General features: G+C 60.6%; 2 non-coding genes and 1 pseudogene across 2 annotated transcripts in view; all 3 read right to left on the bottom strand.

Annotated features, from left to right (window-relative positions):
* Positions 1-3,254, bottom strand: part of LOC145274220 (large subunit ribosomal RNA) — a 5,720-nt gene extending 2,466 nt beyond the window's left edge. The window contains exon 1 of the ribosomal RNA XR_013866605.1: positions 1-3,254. This exon is cut by the window's left edge and continues 2,466 nt beyond it. This is a non-coding gene — a ribosomal RNA (large subunit ribosomal RNA).
* Positions 3,255-3,847: 593 nt separating this feature from the next.
* On the bottom strand, positions 3,848-4,003 carry LOC145274225 (5.8S ribosomal RNA). Its single transcript, XR_013866608.1, has one exon. It is a non-coding gene; the product is annotated as a 5.8S ribosomal RNA (ribosomal RNA).
* Positions 4,004-4,398: 395 nt separating this feature from the next.
* LOC145274226 (small subunit ribosomal RNA) lies at positions 4,399-6,766 on the bottom strand (annotated as a pseudogene).
* Positions 6,767-12,500: the final 5,734 nt, after the last annotated feature.

Genomic DNA, 12,500 nt, shown 5'->3' with positions numbered 1-12,500 from the left:
GATCCATTTTGCCGACTTCCCTTACCTACATTGATGCCATCGACGAGAGGCTGTACACCTTGGAGACCTGCTGCGGATGGTGGGTACGGACCGACTCGAGAGCTGCGAAAACCGGACCCGGATTTTCCAGGGCCGCCGAAAGCGCACCGGACGCCGCCCGAGCCGCGGCGCTCTACAGGTACCTTTTCCGTATCTCCGACGAGCCGATTCCACGGACATGGTCCTTTACGAAGAAGAGAGAACTCTTCCCGGGGCTCCCGGCGACGTCTCCGGGCTCGCTTGCGTCACCGCGGTTTCGCCCGGGAAGCGACGGGCGCCGCCGACATCGCTGCCGACAGCGTCGCCACCCCCGGGCCCTCTCCGAGTCCGGGTTCGGGAATATTAACCCGATTCCCTTTCGACGGGAGGCCGGCCGCTTTGTTTTTGTTTGGGCTTTTGATTCGATTCGATTCGATCGCTTTCACTTTCATAACGGATCCGGCGCCTTTCGGGAAGACTTTCCGCCCGCGTCTTAGGACCGACTGACCCGTGCTCGACCGCCGTTGGCACGGAACCCTTCTCCACTTCGGTCTTCGAAGGTCTCGTTCGAATATTTGCTACTACCACCGAGATCTCACCCCGCGGTCGGCTCCACCCGGGCTCGCGCCCTAGGCTTCCGTGCTCGCCGCGGCGCCCTCCTACTCGTCGCGGCATCGTTTCGGCGCGAAAGTTCATCGCTCCTCGCCGCGACGGTCCGGCATCGGTCCGTCGCTCCAGCGCCATCCATTTTCGGGGCCGGTCGATTCGGCAGGTGAGTTGTTACACACTCCTTAGCGGATTCCGACTTCCGTGGCCACCGTCCTGCTGTCTATATCGACCGACACCCTTTCGGGGATCTCATGGGCGTCGCGTTAGGCACCTTAGCCGGACGTTTGGTTCATCCCACAGCGCCAGTTCTGCTTACCAAAAGTGGCCCCACTTGGCACTCGCATTCGAGGTGACCAACCGCCCAGCGAAGCGTGCTGGCGGCGGCGGCCGGATGGGTCGGCTCCGTCGTTCGGGAGAGTCGGCCCGTTCCACCCGTTCCGAGTTCGAGAGTAGGTCGAGGCCGTGAACGGCCCCGGGGCCTCCAATCGTTCGCTTTACCGGATGGAATTGCGACGATCGAGCGCCAGCTATCCTGAGGGAAACTTCGGAGGGAACCAGCTACTAGACGGCTCGATTGGTCTTTCGCCCCTACACCCGGTTCCGACGATCGATTTGCACGTCAGAGGCGCTTCGGACTTCCACCAGAGTTTCCTCTGGCTTCATCCCGACCGGGCGTGGATCGCCATCTTTCGGGTCCCTGGTCGCTCGCTACGCCAGAGTCGGCCGAGTCGTACTCGGAAAAAGGGGAAACCGACCCGGGGGTGATGCGCCCGCGCGCAGCGCCTAAACTCGACGACAAAATAGGACTAGTTCAAGCCGCGGGATCTCACCGATGGGCGGAAGGAGGATATGGAAGCTGGCGCCCGGCAATTCCCCTTTTTGGAAGATGCGCCGGTCCCCTCTCGGGGAGGAGGGGAAAAACAACCGCACGTCAGCCACGAGCCTTCCCTCTCCTATCTCTCTCGGGAAGAGAGAAAAAAGGAAAAGTTGCGGGCACCGCAGCAGCGACGGCGGAAGGCCGAAAACGCCGCGCCGGCGGGATCGGGCACGGCTCGGAGGCGGGTGAGGCGAGGAGAAGACGACGGCACGAGACCGACGACACCCCCGACGACCCCCGGACGACTTTGCCACGACACCTCTCCCGATCGACGCCCTCCTACACGCTCTCTCGCTTTCGCTTCGCCTTCGGGGTTAGTCAGAGGTGGCCCCTACGACTCGCGAACGGCCAGGACTCCTCGGTCCGTGTTTCAAGACGGGTCGGGTGGGTTGCCGATGCACGTCGCTGACCCGGGTGGCGGGCGGCTCGAGTAAAAAAGCGTCGCCGAGCGACCTCTCCGGAAACGGAAACGGGCGCGGGCGGGGTTGCCCCCGACAAGAACCCGAAACGTCGGCGAGGTGCGTGACGGCGAGGCCGCGCCAGTCCTATCCCGCCTCTCATCGCGCACGCGCCCGAGACGGTGGGGCGCCTAAGGAGCGACACACAGAGTGCGTCGCCCGCACGCGACTTCCGGCGGGATCAAAACGGACCGGCTCGCCACGTGTAACGGATCGTGTCAGATTTCCTCCGTTCCCGGCAGAAAGGGGCAGTTACGTTCGCGGGCCCGACGGCCGGTGGCCCCCGACTTCACAAGGTGGGAAGACGGGGGTTTTCAGGGTGATGAAACGCCTGCCGCCTACGGAAAAAAACCCGCGTGTTCGACCTGCACGCCGGGAACGGGTCGCGACGACGGACCGGAGGGGAAGTGCGTCCGGTGCCGGCCGCGCGGAGGTCGCGCCGAAGCGCCCGCGCCATGATTACGCCGAGCGATGATGAAGGGGACGGGTGCGCGGAGTCGCGCGCGGAGGGAGCAGGAGGAAAGAAGAAGCGGCGGCGACGGATGCGGCGGGTTAGGGCCCGGCGGCAGCAGCGATCGAGAGGACGAGTCCCCTCCGTCGCAGCCAACCGACGCAGCCACCTACCGACGCCGCGGTCGTCACCACGTTTCCCTTCCCGCTATCCACGCGGCCCGTCTCCTTCGTCGGCGACGCGGGCACAAAAGCTGGAACCGCGGGGAACGAGTCCCCCGCGGACACGACGAACGACGACCTGTGCCGCGACGGCCTCTCTTTCAAGAACACACATCGAGTTTGGGCTCGAGCCTAGGCAGCACCGGACTGAGTCCCCCCGCGATCGCGGTGAGCGGTCCCACCCGTTTACCCCTGGGCGGTTTCACGTTCTCTTGAACTCTCTCTCCAAAGTTCTTTTCAACTTTCCCTCACGGTACTTGTCGACTATCGGACTCGTCCCGGTATTTAGCCTTGGATGGAGCTTACCACCCGATTTGGGCTGCGTTCCCAAGCAACCCGACTCTCGGATCGAAGGCCGTCGCTCGCCGTCCGCACCGAATGGGCCTGGCACCCGCCGCGGGCGGCCCCGATCGAGGGAACTCCGAACTATGCGAGACGAAAACGAACGGCTGCCTTCGACCCATGCGCCACACGTCCCGAAGCCTTTTACTTGCGACGGGATTCGGCGTTGGGCTTCTCCCGGTTCACTCGCCGTTACTAAGGGAATCCCGGTTGGTTTCTTTTCCTCCGCTTAGCGATATGCTTAAGTTCAGCGGGTCGTCTCGTCCGAGCCGAGGGCGGCGGTTTTTAGTAGAGTGTGGTGTTTGGAGGAGAGGAATCTCGATCGGTACCCTCCGTGTGACGACGGCTGGCCGATATAGCGCCCGTCCGACCGAAAATGAAGAAGCCAACAATTAAAAAAAAGCCTGGGTCCTCCCCATCCGACGTTGCCTACGACGCGGCCACCTTTTTACGGTGCGACGGCCGTGCTCGTCGCGCTGCTCGAGGCGTCGCTGAGAGACACCTTCATGAGGCAGAGAGCGAGACGAGCAGGCGGCGCTTACGTCGGCAGTCGGTTAGGTCGGTGCTTTTTTTTTGTTTTGTTCTCCCTTCGGCTGCTTTCGGACAGACTCCTCCTGCTCCTCCTCCACAGTGTTTCTTCACGCGGTCGAAAAGGGAAAAGACTCCGCGGTCTGCCAGCGGGAGACGAAGGAGGAGGCCGGAGAGGGTTTTAAAAAAAAAAAAGACATTGAAAGGAGTCAATTCTTTTTTTATTTTTCTTCCCCCTCGTCACTCGCTCCTGCGACGTCCCGGTTACCACCGTGCCGAGGACCGGGCGGGCACGGGGACGGCAAGATGTCGTTTCGTTAACGGAGAAAGACATGTAACGTTCCGCCTCTCGACCGGACGTGGCCCGAGACAAGGGATCTCGGGGCCGCAATGTGCGTTCGAGGTGTCGATGTTCACTGAGTCCTGCAATTCGCATCAGTTCTCGCGGCTGGCCGCGCTCTTCATCGACGGACGAGCCGAGTGATCCCCGTCCAGGGTTCAGCACTTGGGTTTTTTTATATTAGTTTTTGTTTATATAGATTTAGTAGTGTGCGAGGAGGTCTGTGCGAGGAGGCGTGACGGCATTGCAATGTCGCGAGTAGTTTGTTTTTAGCTAGCGGCGGTGGCACAGCGGCTGCAAAAAAACAAAAAACGATAAAGCGGCGACAAGGCAAAGAAGAAGCGGCCATCACTTGCGGTGGGCGAAAAAACAAACAGGTGGTAAGACGCGGAAGCAAGCAAGAAGAGCTGGGGCTTTAAAAACCTCCGCGTCACCACAAATCTATCTCTCGCTCCGCCTTTTATAGGTTTGTTTGCGCGCATTCGAGGCGTTGACGCCGACAGACAGAGGAGGTAGGCCGGAAAACAACAAACCAGTCTCGAACGGGAAAACGGTAATGATCCTTCCGCAGGTTCACCTACGGAAACCTTGTTACGACTTTTACTTCCTCTAAACGATCGGGTTCGGTCGTCTTCTCCAGGCATCGAACGCCGAGGCGTAGATGCACGAGTGTCGTGACGGACACGTCGCGCACTGCCCGGCGGCGTCGTCGGCCAGATCCGAGGACCTCACCGGACCGTTCGATCGGTAGTAGCGACGGGCGGTGTGTACAAAGGGCAGGGACGTGATCGACGCGGGCTGTTGACCCGCGCCTACCGGGAATTCCTCGTTCACGGGGTTGGTTACAGGCCCCGATCCCTATCACGGGAGGTGGTTCAGAGGTTTCCCAACCCTCTCGGGCCGGGGCGAAGTCCCCGCTGATACCTCCAGTGTAGCGCGCGTGCGGCCCCGGACATCTAAGGGCATCACAGACCTGTTATCGCTCCGCCTCGTGTGGCTTTCTGCCACCCGTCCCTCTAAGAAGTGCGTGAGAAAACCGACCCGGACCCGAGCGCCACGGAGGACGCCGAGCCCGCCGTAAAAATCACTGACATCGGCGCACTAGTTAGCAGGCCGGAGTCTCGTTCGTTATCGGAATCAACCAGACGGATCGCTCCACCAACTAAGAACGGCCATGCACCACCACCCACCGAATCGAGAAAGAGCTATCGATCTGTCAATCCTACCGGTGTCCGGACCGGGTGAGTTTTCCCGTGTTGAGTCAAATTAAGCCGCAGGCTCCACTCCTGGTGGTGCCCTTCCGTCAATTCCTTTAAGTTTCAGCTTTGCAACCATACTCCCCCCGGAACCGAACTCTGGTTTCCCGCAGGCTACCCGCCGGGTCATGGAAGCGAACGCCGGCGGATCGCCGGTCGGCATCGTTTACGGTCGGAACTACGACGGTATCTGATCGTCTTCGAACCTCCGACTTTCGCTCTTGATCGAGGAAACGTGCTTGCCACACGCCATCGCTGCAGTTCGTCTTGCGACGATCCAAGAATTTCACCTCTAACGTCGCAATACGAGTGGCCCCGACCGCTCCCTTCGATCATTGCCTCGCCGTAGACGGAGACCGACAGACGTAGACGAGGCCCTCTTCCATCATTCCATGCTTATCGTATGCAAGCTTGAACAGCCCGCTCTGAGCACTCTAATTTTTTCAAAGTGAACGTACCGGCCGCCGCGGACACTCGGTTAAGAGCACCCTTGGAGGAGAAACCGCCGACCGCAACACGCGCGCAGACAAGACACGAAGCAGGGACTCGGAGCGGACCGGGGGGTTCAAAAAAAAGAGGAACGCGCGGAAAGGGAGAGGGAGAGAAGCGCGGGGGTCAGAGTGCGGGGATGCGAATGAACGCACCCAAACACACACACGTAGCACCCCCCCGTTAGACTACTCCCGGAACCGAACCGACGACCACTTGTTTTTTTTTCCCGGATCCCGATCACGACCTCCTCGTCCACCTCGCCGGCAGGACCGCGTGGCGGGTATGCTAGCGGTTGACACCGGCGGAAAGGGCCGGGAATGCGAACGGACGACCAAAGTCAACGACGGACGATGGCGCCGCCGCCCCGGGGCCGCTTGCGCGACCACGAACCCGAGTTCGGACTACGAGCTTTTTAACCGCAACAACTTTAATATACGCTACCGGAGCTGGAATTACCGCGGCTGCTGGCACCAGACTTGCCCTCCGGTTGGTCCTCGTTAACGGATTTGAAGTGTACTCATTCCGATCGCGGGGCCTCGACAGAGTCCCGCGTCGTTATTTTTCGTCACTACCTCCCCGTGCCGGGAGTGGGTAATTTGCGCGCCTGCTGCCTTCCTTGGATGTGGTAGCCGTTTCGCATGCTCCCTCTCCGGAATCGAACCCCGATTCCCCGTTACCCGTAGTAACCACGGTAGGCACTTAACCGACCGTCGACAGTTGATAGGGCGGACCCTCGAGAGACCCGTCGCCGGGCGTGAAAGCTCGTGCGATCGACCAGTGAGTTATCCAGAGTCACCAAAGCGGAGCGCGCCGCCCTATGAGCCCCGCCACCGAACGGACCCGCGAGCGGGAACGCCGACGACGGGAGGACGGAATGACGCGCATCGGTCTCAGTCTAATATGTAGCGCCGCGACCCGGAACGGCCGACGCGGGTGCCAGCGCGCGAGGCGTGGCGACGACGGCGCGCCGACCGATCGCGGCCTGTGTCACATGTATTAGCTCTAGAATTGCCACAGTTATCCATCGCCTCCGAGGAGGAATACGGTCCCGAGGATTAGGTCCGGTTCCTGAGCCATTCGCGGTTTCGCCCGTTCTAATGCGTGGCGTGAACTTACACTTGCATGGCTTAAGCTTTGAGACAAGCATATGACTACTGGCAGGATCAACCAGGTATCGTTGGAATTTGGGACTTTGTTTCGACAGAACGACAGACCGACCGACCGACCGACCGACATAAGACAGACAACTACAACGACGGGCACGTGTTTATTTATTTTTCGAGGGGGTTCGCCGTCAGTAGAAGCGCGCTGCCCGCGCTGATGGCCTCTTTTTTGTTTCTCCCCTGACTTGGACCGAGACCGAGACTCAAAGAACGAAAGCGACCAACGTCGACAACAACAACGACAACGGCACCCTTGACAGCGATACATACGACAAACGACAAGCAGCACGACGGCAGTGCACACGGACATCGAGGGTCAAGGTGCAGACTGAACTCGCCGAGGTCGTCGTCATCGTGGTCGCCATCGATTCCGTCTCGTCGTCGTCGTCGTCAACGTCCACGTCACAGCCGGCCGAGAAGAGAGAACAGACGACAGCGTCGACAACAACAACATCGACAACGGCACCCTTGACAGCGATACATACGACAAACGACAAACAGCACGACGGCAGTGCACACGGACATCGGAGGTCAAGGTGCAGACTGGAATCGTCGAGGTCGTCGTCATCGTGGTCGCCATCGATGCCGTCTCGTCGTCGTCGTCGTCGTCTTCGTCGTCGTCGTCGTCGTCATCAACGTACCAACCGACCGAGACGAGAGAGCAAGCAACAACGTCGACAACAACAACGACAACGGCACCCTTGACAGCGATACATACGACAAACGACAAACAGCACGACGGCAGTGCACACGGACATCGGAGGTCAAGGTGCAGACTGAACTCGTCGAGGTCGTCGTCATCGTGGTCGCCATCGATGCCGTCTCGTCGTCGTCGTCGTCTCCGTCGTCGTCGTCGTCGTCGCCAACGTCAACGTCAACATCACAGCCGTCATCGGGGAGGAGCTGGACCAGGGCAGCGGCGGCGTAAATTTTCCCGTCACCTTCGTCGTCGCCTTCGTCGACCGACCGACCGACCGGCGTCGTGTTCGTGCTCGGAAAACCGAGGAGAGACAACGTGCACATGGCGCGTTCTCGCAAGCGGCTCCTCGGTCCGATTTTTTTGGGCGGCTTTTTCGAGCTTTTTTTTTTTTCTCACCCTTTCGTCCGTGCGACGGCGAACGTTAGGGGAAAAAAAAAAAAAAAAAAAACGACAACAACGCGGCGGACCGGGCGAACAACATCGTCGACACACACGACATTGACGACCGGTCCCCCTTTTCACAATCGCATCGAGATAAAAACGAACGAGTCCGATTCGAGCACCGAGTCGCGAGCGGGAGGACTGTCGGTGCAAGTATCGATCACTGACGTGAGCGCTTCGCCGGACAGAGGATGGCTCATCCGGCAGCCGTGCAAATCGACGGTATGGGAAGAACGAACAAGAAGAGCAACGACTTGATCGGCGGCTTGGGAACTGCGGACGGTGAAAACGGGTTAATCGACTGCGACCACGACTGCTCGATCGATCTTCTTTGGCGCTAACAAAGGTGGAGGTGGCGCAAGAAGGGACTAGCGCTATCACCGTCCACGTATCAGAAGATGCGGCGGCAGACGTCGACGCTTATGCGTTGTCGGACGAGAAGTCGCTGCAGCACGTGTACCGCGAGCGGGACGTCCAAGGTTTTGCCAGACGGAAAGAAATCGGGTGTCAGCGAACGTTCACACGGCTGTGAGATCGGACGCTGACAGGAGTAGGAGGCGGCAGGCAGGCGGCGGTTACGGCGGCGGCGCCTGCTGCTGCTCATCCTCCTGTTTGCTGCGGCGACTTCCAGGACGGGAGAGCATCGAACAACGTACGTATGGTTACAAGGGGATCAGGATCTACATAGTGCATCCCCGCGGCTATTTTTGTTTGTTTGTTCGCTCGTTCGTTAATTCGTTCGTTCGTTCGTTCGTTCGTTACAATGTACGTTTTTCCGTTCGACGGCGGCAGAGAGCGGCGGCGTTTCTCCCTAATCCGGAGGATTTATCGGTCGCACAGCGATGGGTCGTTCGGCCGATCATCGAAAGATTCGCAGGTAGTGGTTGAATGGCAGAACGGCAGCAACAACAGCGGCGGCTGAGAGCGGCGAACGCTGAGGCGGAAGCAGAAGCTGCAGCAAACGTATCGGCTAAACATGGTGGACATAGATATGGCTGACGACGCGGGTACCACGACGACTATGGAACCAGGAAAAGGAGCCGTTAGTTGTTCCAACATATCGTTCGACACGTCGAGCAGCCCTAGGTCCACGGAGAAGCACACACACGTACCACGTATTATAACCTAACGACGATGAGCGGGCGCACGGTTGGCAGGAACGAAGGCGGCGGATCAAAACAAGTTGGAGCGCGGCGACAGCGATAACGGTGACAGCCCTAGGCGGCGGAGATGCCACTTTCTGACGCCTTTGCGACAAGCCCGTAGAGACGTTCCGGACCACCACGAGGCAAAGAGTCGCTGCTCCGACGAACCGACACACCAAAGTGTGCTTCCTACCGAACATGTTTTATAAAACTTTCAAACTGGAAAACCCCAGAAATGGTGTTGGTATTCGTCCAGACCCACCTCCGACACCTGAAAATGGTGGTCAAAAAAACGTCGATTATACGAAGCGACATTTCTGGTCGGCGATTTTCCAGTTTTACGCCTACTGCCACATGGGGATGTCGGTAGGCGTCGCAAAGTGCCTTCTCGACGCCTAGGCACACCAGGACTTTGTCATTTTTTTCCCCCTCGACATTCCTGGTCCGGTCTATTCCGATTTTACACCTACCGCCATGTGGGGGTGGCAGTAGGCGTCGAAAAGTGCCTTCTCGACCGCTAGCGACACCACTACTTTATCGAGCTCTGGAGGCCCGCACACCGACCCGGGGGCCGCGGAGTCGACCCCGGGGGCCTCCTGGCGTCGCCGCCGCTCACTTGGACGCCTTCCGCAACCTGTGGTCCCGCTCGGGGCCGCCGGGAGCCTCGCCGACCTGACCGGTGTCGGTAGGCGTCTGGAAGCGCCCGGCCGACCTGGACGAGGTCCCCCTGGCCCCCGGGGGACACCCCTTAGTTGGATGGGGGTGCTGTCCCGGGCACACATGCAACCCGCGGCCGCCTACCGACAGCCCCCTTCGCTCGATCGCTACTCCTTTCCAACATATGTCGGAGAAGCCGGGCGGTTGTGAAACCCCAGAAATGGTGTTGGTATTCGTCCAGACCCACCTCCGACACCTGAAAATGGTGGTCAAAAAAAACGTCGATTATACGAAGCGACATTTCTGGTCGGCGATTTGTTTTGCGCCTACCGCCATGTGGGGGTGGCAGTAGGCGTCGAAAAGTGCCTTCTCGACCGCTAGCGACACCACTACTTTATCGAGCTCTGGAGGCCCGCACACCGACCCGGGGGCCGCGGAGTCGACCCCGGGGGCCTCCTGGCGTCGCCGCCGCTCACTTGGACGCCTTCGCAACCTGTGGTCCCGCTCGGGGCCGCCGGGAGCCTCGCCGACCTGACCGGTGTCGGTAGGCGTCTGGAAGCGCCCGGCCGACCTGGACGAGGTCCCCCTGGCCCCCGGGGGACACCCCTTAGTTGGATGGGGGTGCTGTCCCGGGCACACATGCAACCCGCGGCCGCCTACCGACAGCCCCCTTCGCTCGATCGCTACTCCTTTCCAACATATGTCGGAGAAGCCGGGCGGTTGTGAAACCCCAGAAATGGTGTTGGTATTCGTCCAGACCCACCTCCGACACCTGAAAATGGTGGTCAAAAAAAACGTCGATTATACGAAGCGACATTTCTGGTCGGCGATTTTCCAGTTTTGCGCCTACCGCCATGTGGGGTGGCAGTAGGCGTCGAAAAGTGCCTTCTCGACCGCTAGCGACACCACTACTTTATCGAGCTCTGGAGGCCCGCACACCGACCCGGGGGCCGCGGAGTCGACCCCGGGGGCCTCCTGGCGTCGCCGCCGCTCACTTGGACGCCTTCCGCAACCTGTGGTCCCGCTCGGGGCCGCCGGGAGCCTCGCCGACCTGACCGGTGTCGGTAGGCGTCTGGAAGCGCCCGGCCGACCTGGACGAGGTCCCCCTGGCCCCGGGGACACCCCTTAGTTGGATGGGGGTGCTGTCCCGGGCACACATGCAACCCGCGGCCGCCTACCGACAGCCCCCTTCGCTCGATCGCTACTCCTTTCCACATATGTCGGAGAAGCCGGGCGGTTGTGAAACCCCAGAAATGGTGTTGGTATTCGTCCAGACCCACCTCCGACACCTGAAAATGGTGGTCAAAAAAACGTCGATTATACGAAGCGACATTTCTGGTCGGCGATTTTCCAGTTTTGCGCCTACCGCCATGTGGGGGTGGCAGTAGGCGTCGAAAAGTGCCTTCTCGACCGCTAGCGACACCACTACTTTATCGAGCTCTGGAGGGCTCTGGAGGCCCGCACACCGACCCGGGGGCCGCGGAGTCGACCCCGGGGGCCTCCTGGCGTCGCCGCCGCTCACTTGGACGCCTTCCGCAACCTGTGGTCCCGCTCGGGGCCGCCGGGAGCCTCGCCGACCTGACCGGTGTCGGTAGGCGTCTGGAAGCGCCCGGCCGACCTGGACGAGGTCCCCCTGGCCCCGGGGGACACCCCTTAGTTGGATGGGGGTGCTGTCCCGGGCACACATGCAACCCGCGGCCGCCTACCGACAGCCCCCTTCGCTCGATCGCTACTCCTTTCCAACATATGTCGGAGAAGCCGGGCGGTTGTGAAACCCCAGAAATGGTGTTGGTATTCGTCCAGACCCACCTCCGACACCTGAAAATGGTGGTCAAAAAAAACGTCGATTATACGAAGCGACATTTCTGGTCGGCGATTTTCCAGTTTTGCGCCTACCGCCATGTGGGGGTGGCAGTAGGCGTCGAAAAGTGCCTTCTCGACCGCTAGCGACACCACTACTTTATCGAGCCTCTGGAGGCCCGCACACCGACCCGGGGCCGCGGAGTCGACCCCGGGGCCTCCTGGCGTCGCCGCCGCTCACTTGGACGCCTTCCGCAACCTGTGGTCCCGCTCGGGGCCGCCGGGAGCCTCGCCGACCTGACCGGTGTCGGTAGGCGTCTGGAAGCGCCCGGCCGACCTGGACGAGGTCCCCCTGGCCCCCGGGGGACACCCCTTAGTTGGATGGGGGTGCTGTCCCGGGCACACATGCAACCCGCGGCCGCCTACCGACAGCCCCCTTCGCTCGATCGCTACTCCTTTCCAACATATGTCGGAGAAGCCGGGCGGTTGTGAAACCCCAGAAATGGTGTTGGTATTCGTCCAGACCCAACTCCGACACCTGAAAATGGTGGTCAAAAAAAACGTCGATTATACGAAGCGACATTTCTGGTCGGCGATTTTCCAGTTTTGCGCCTACCGCCATGTGGGGGTGGCAGTAGGCGTCGAAAAGTGCCTTCTCGACCGCTAGCGACACCACTACTTTATCGAGCTCTGGAGGCCCGCACACCGACCCGGGGGCCGCGGAGTCGACCCCGGGGGCCTCCTGGCGTCGCCGCCGCTCACTTGGACGCCTTCCGCAACCTGTGGTCCCGCTCGGGGCCGCCGGGAGCCTCGCCGACCTGACCGGTGTCGGTAGGCGTCAGTCAAACTTGCTTAAGAGGCAAAGCCTCCTCACACCTTAAGAGAGTCACAGTTAGTCCCGCCGTTTACCCGTGGTCGTCGGTCGGGGGTGCCGGTCGGTGTGTTTCGGCGTGTTTCTTTCTTACTTTAGCTCGCTCCTATAAGCTAACTCAGCAGCCCTGC

Source organism: Euprymna scolopes, unplaced genomic scaffold, assembly GCF_053919585.1.
Source record: "Euprymna scolopes isolate OS-2025 unplaced genomic scaffold, ASM5391958v1 sca288, whole genome shotgun sequence".
NCBI lineage: Eukaryota > Metazoa > Mollusca > Cephalopoda > Sepiida > Sepiolidae > Euprymna > Euprymna scolopes.
Note: the sequence above shows the minus strand (reverse complement) of the source record. Positions and strands in the feature narration are given on the sequence as shown.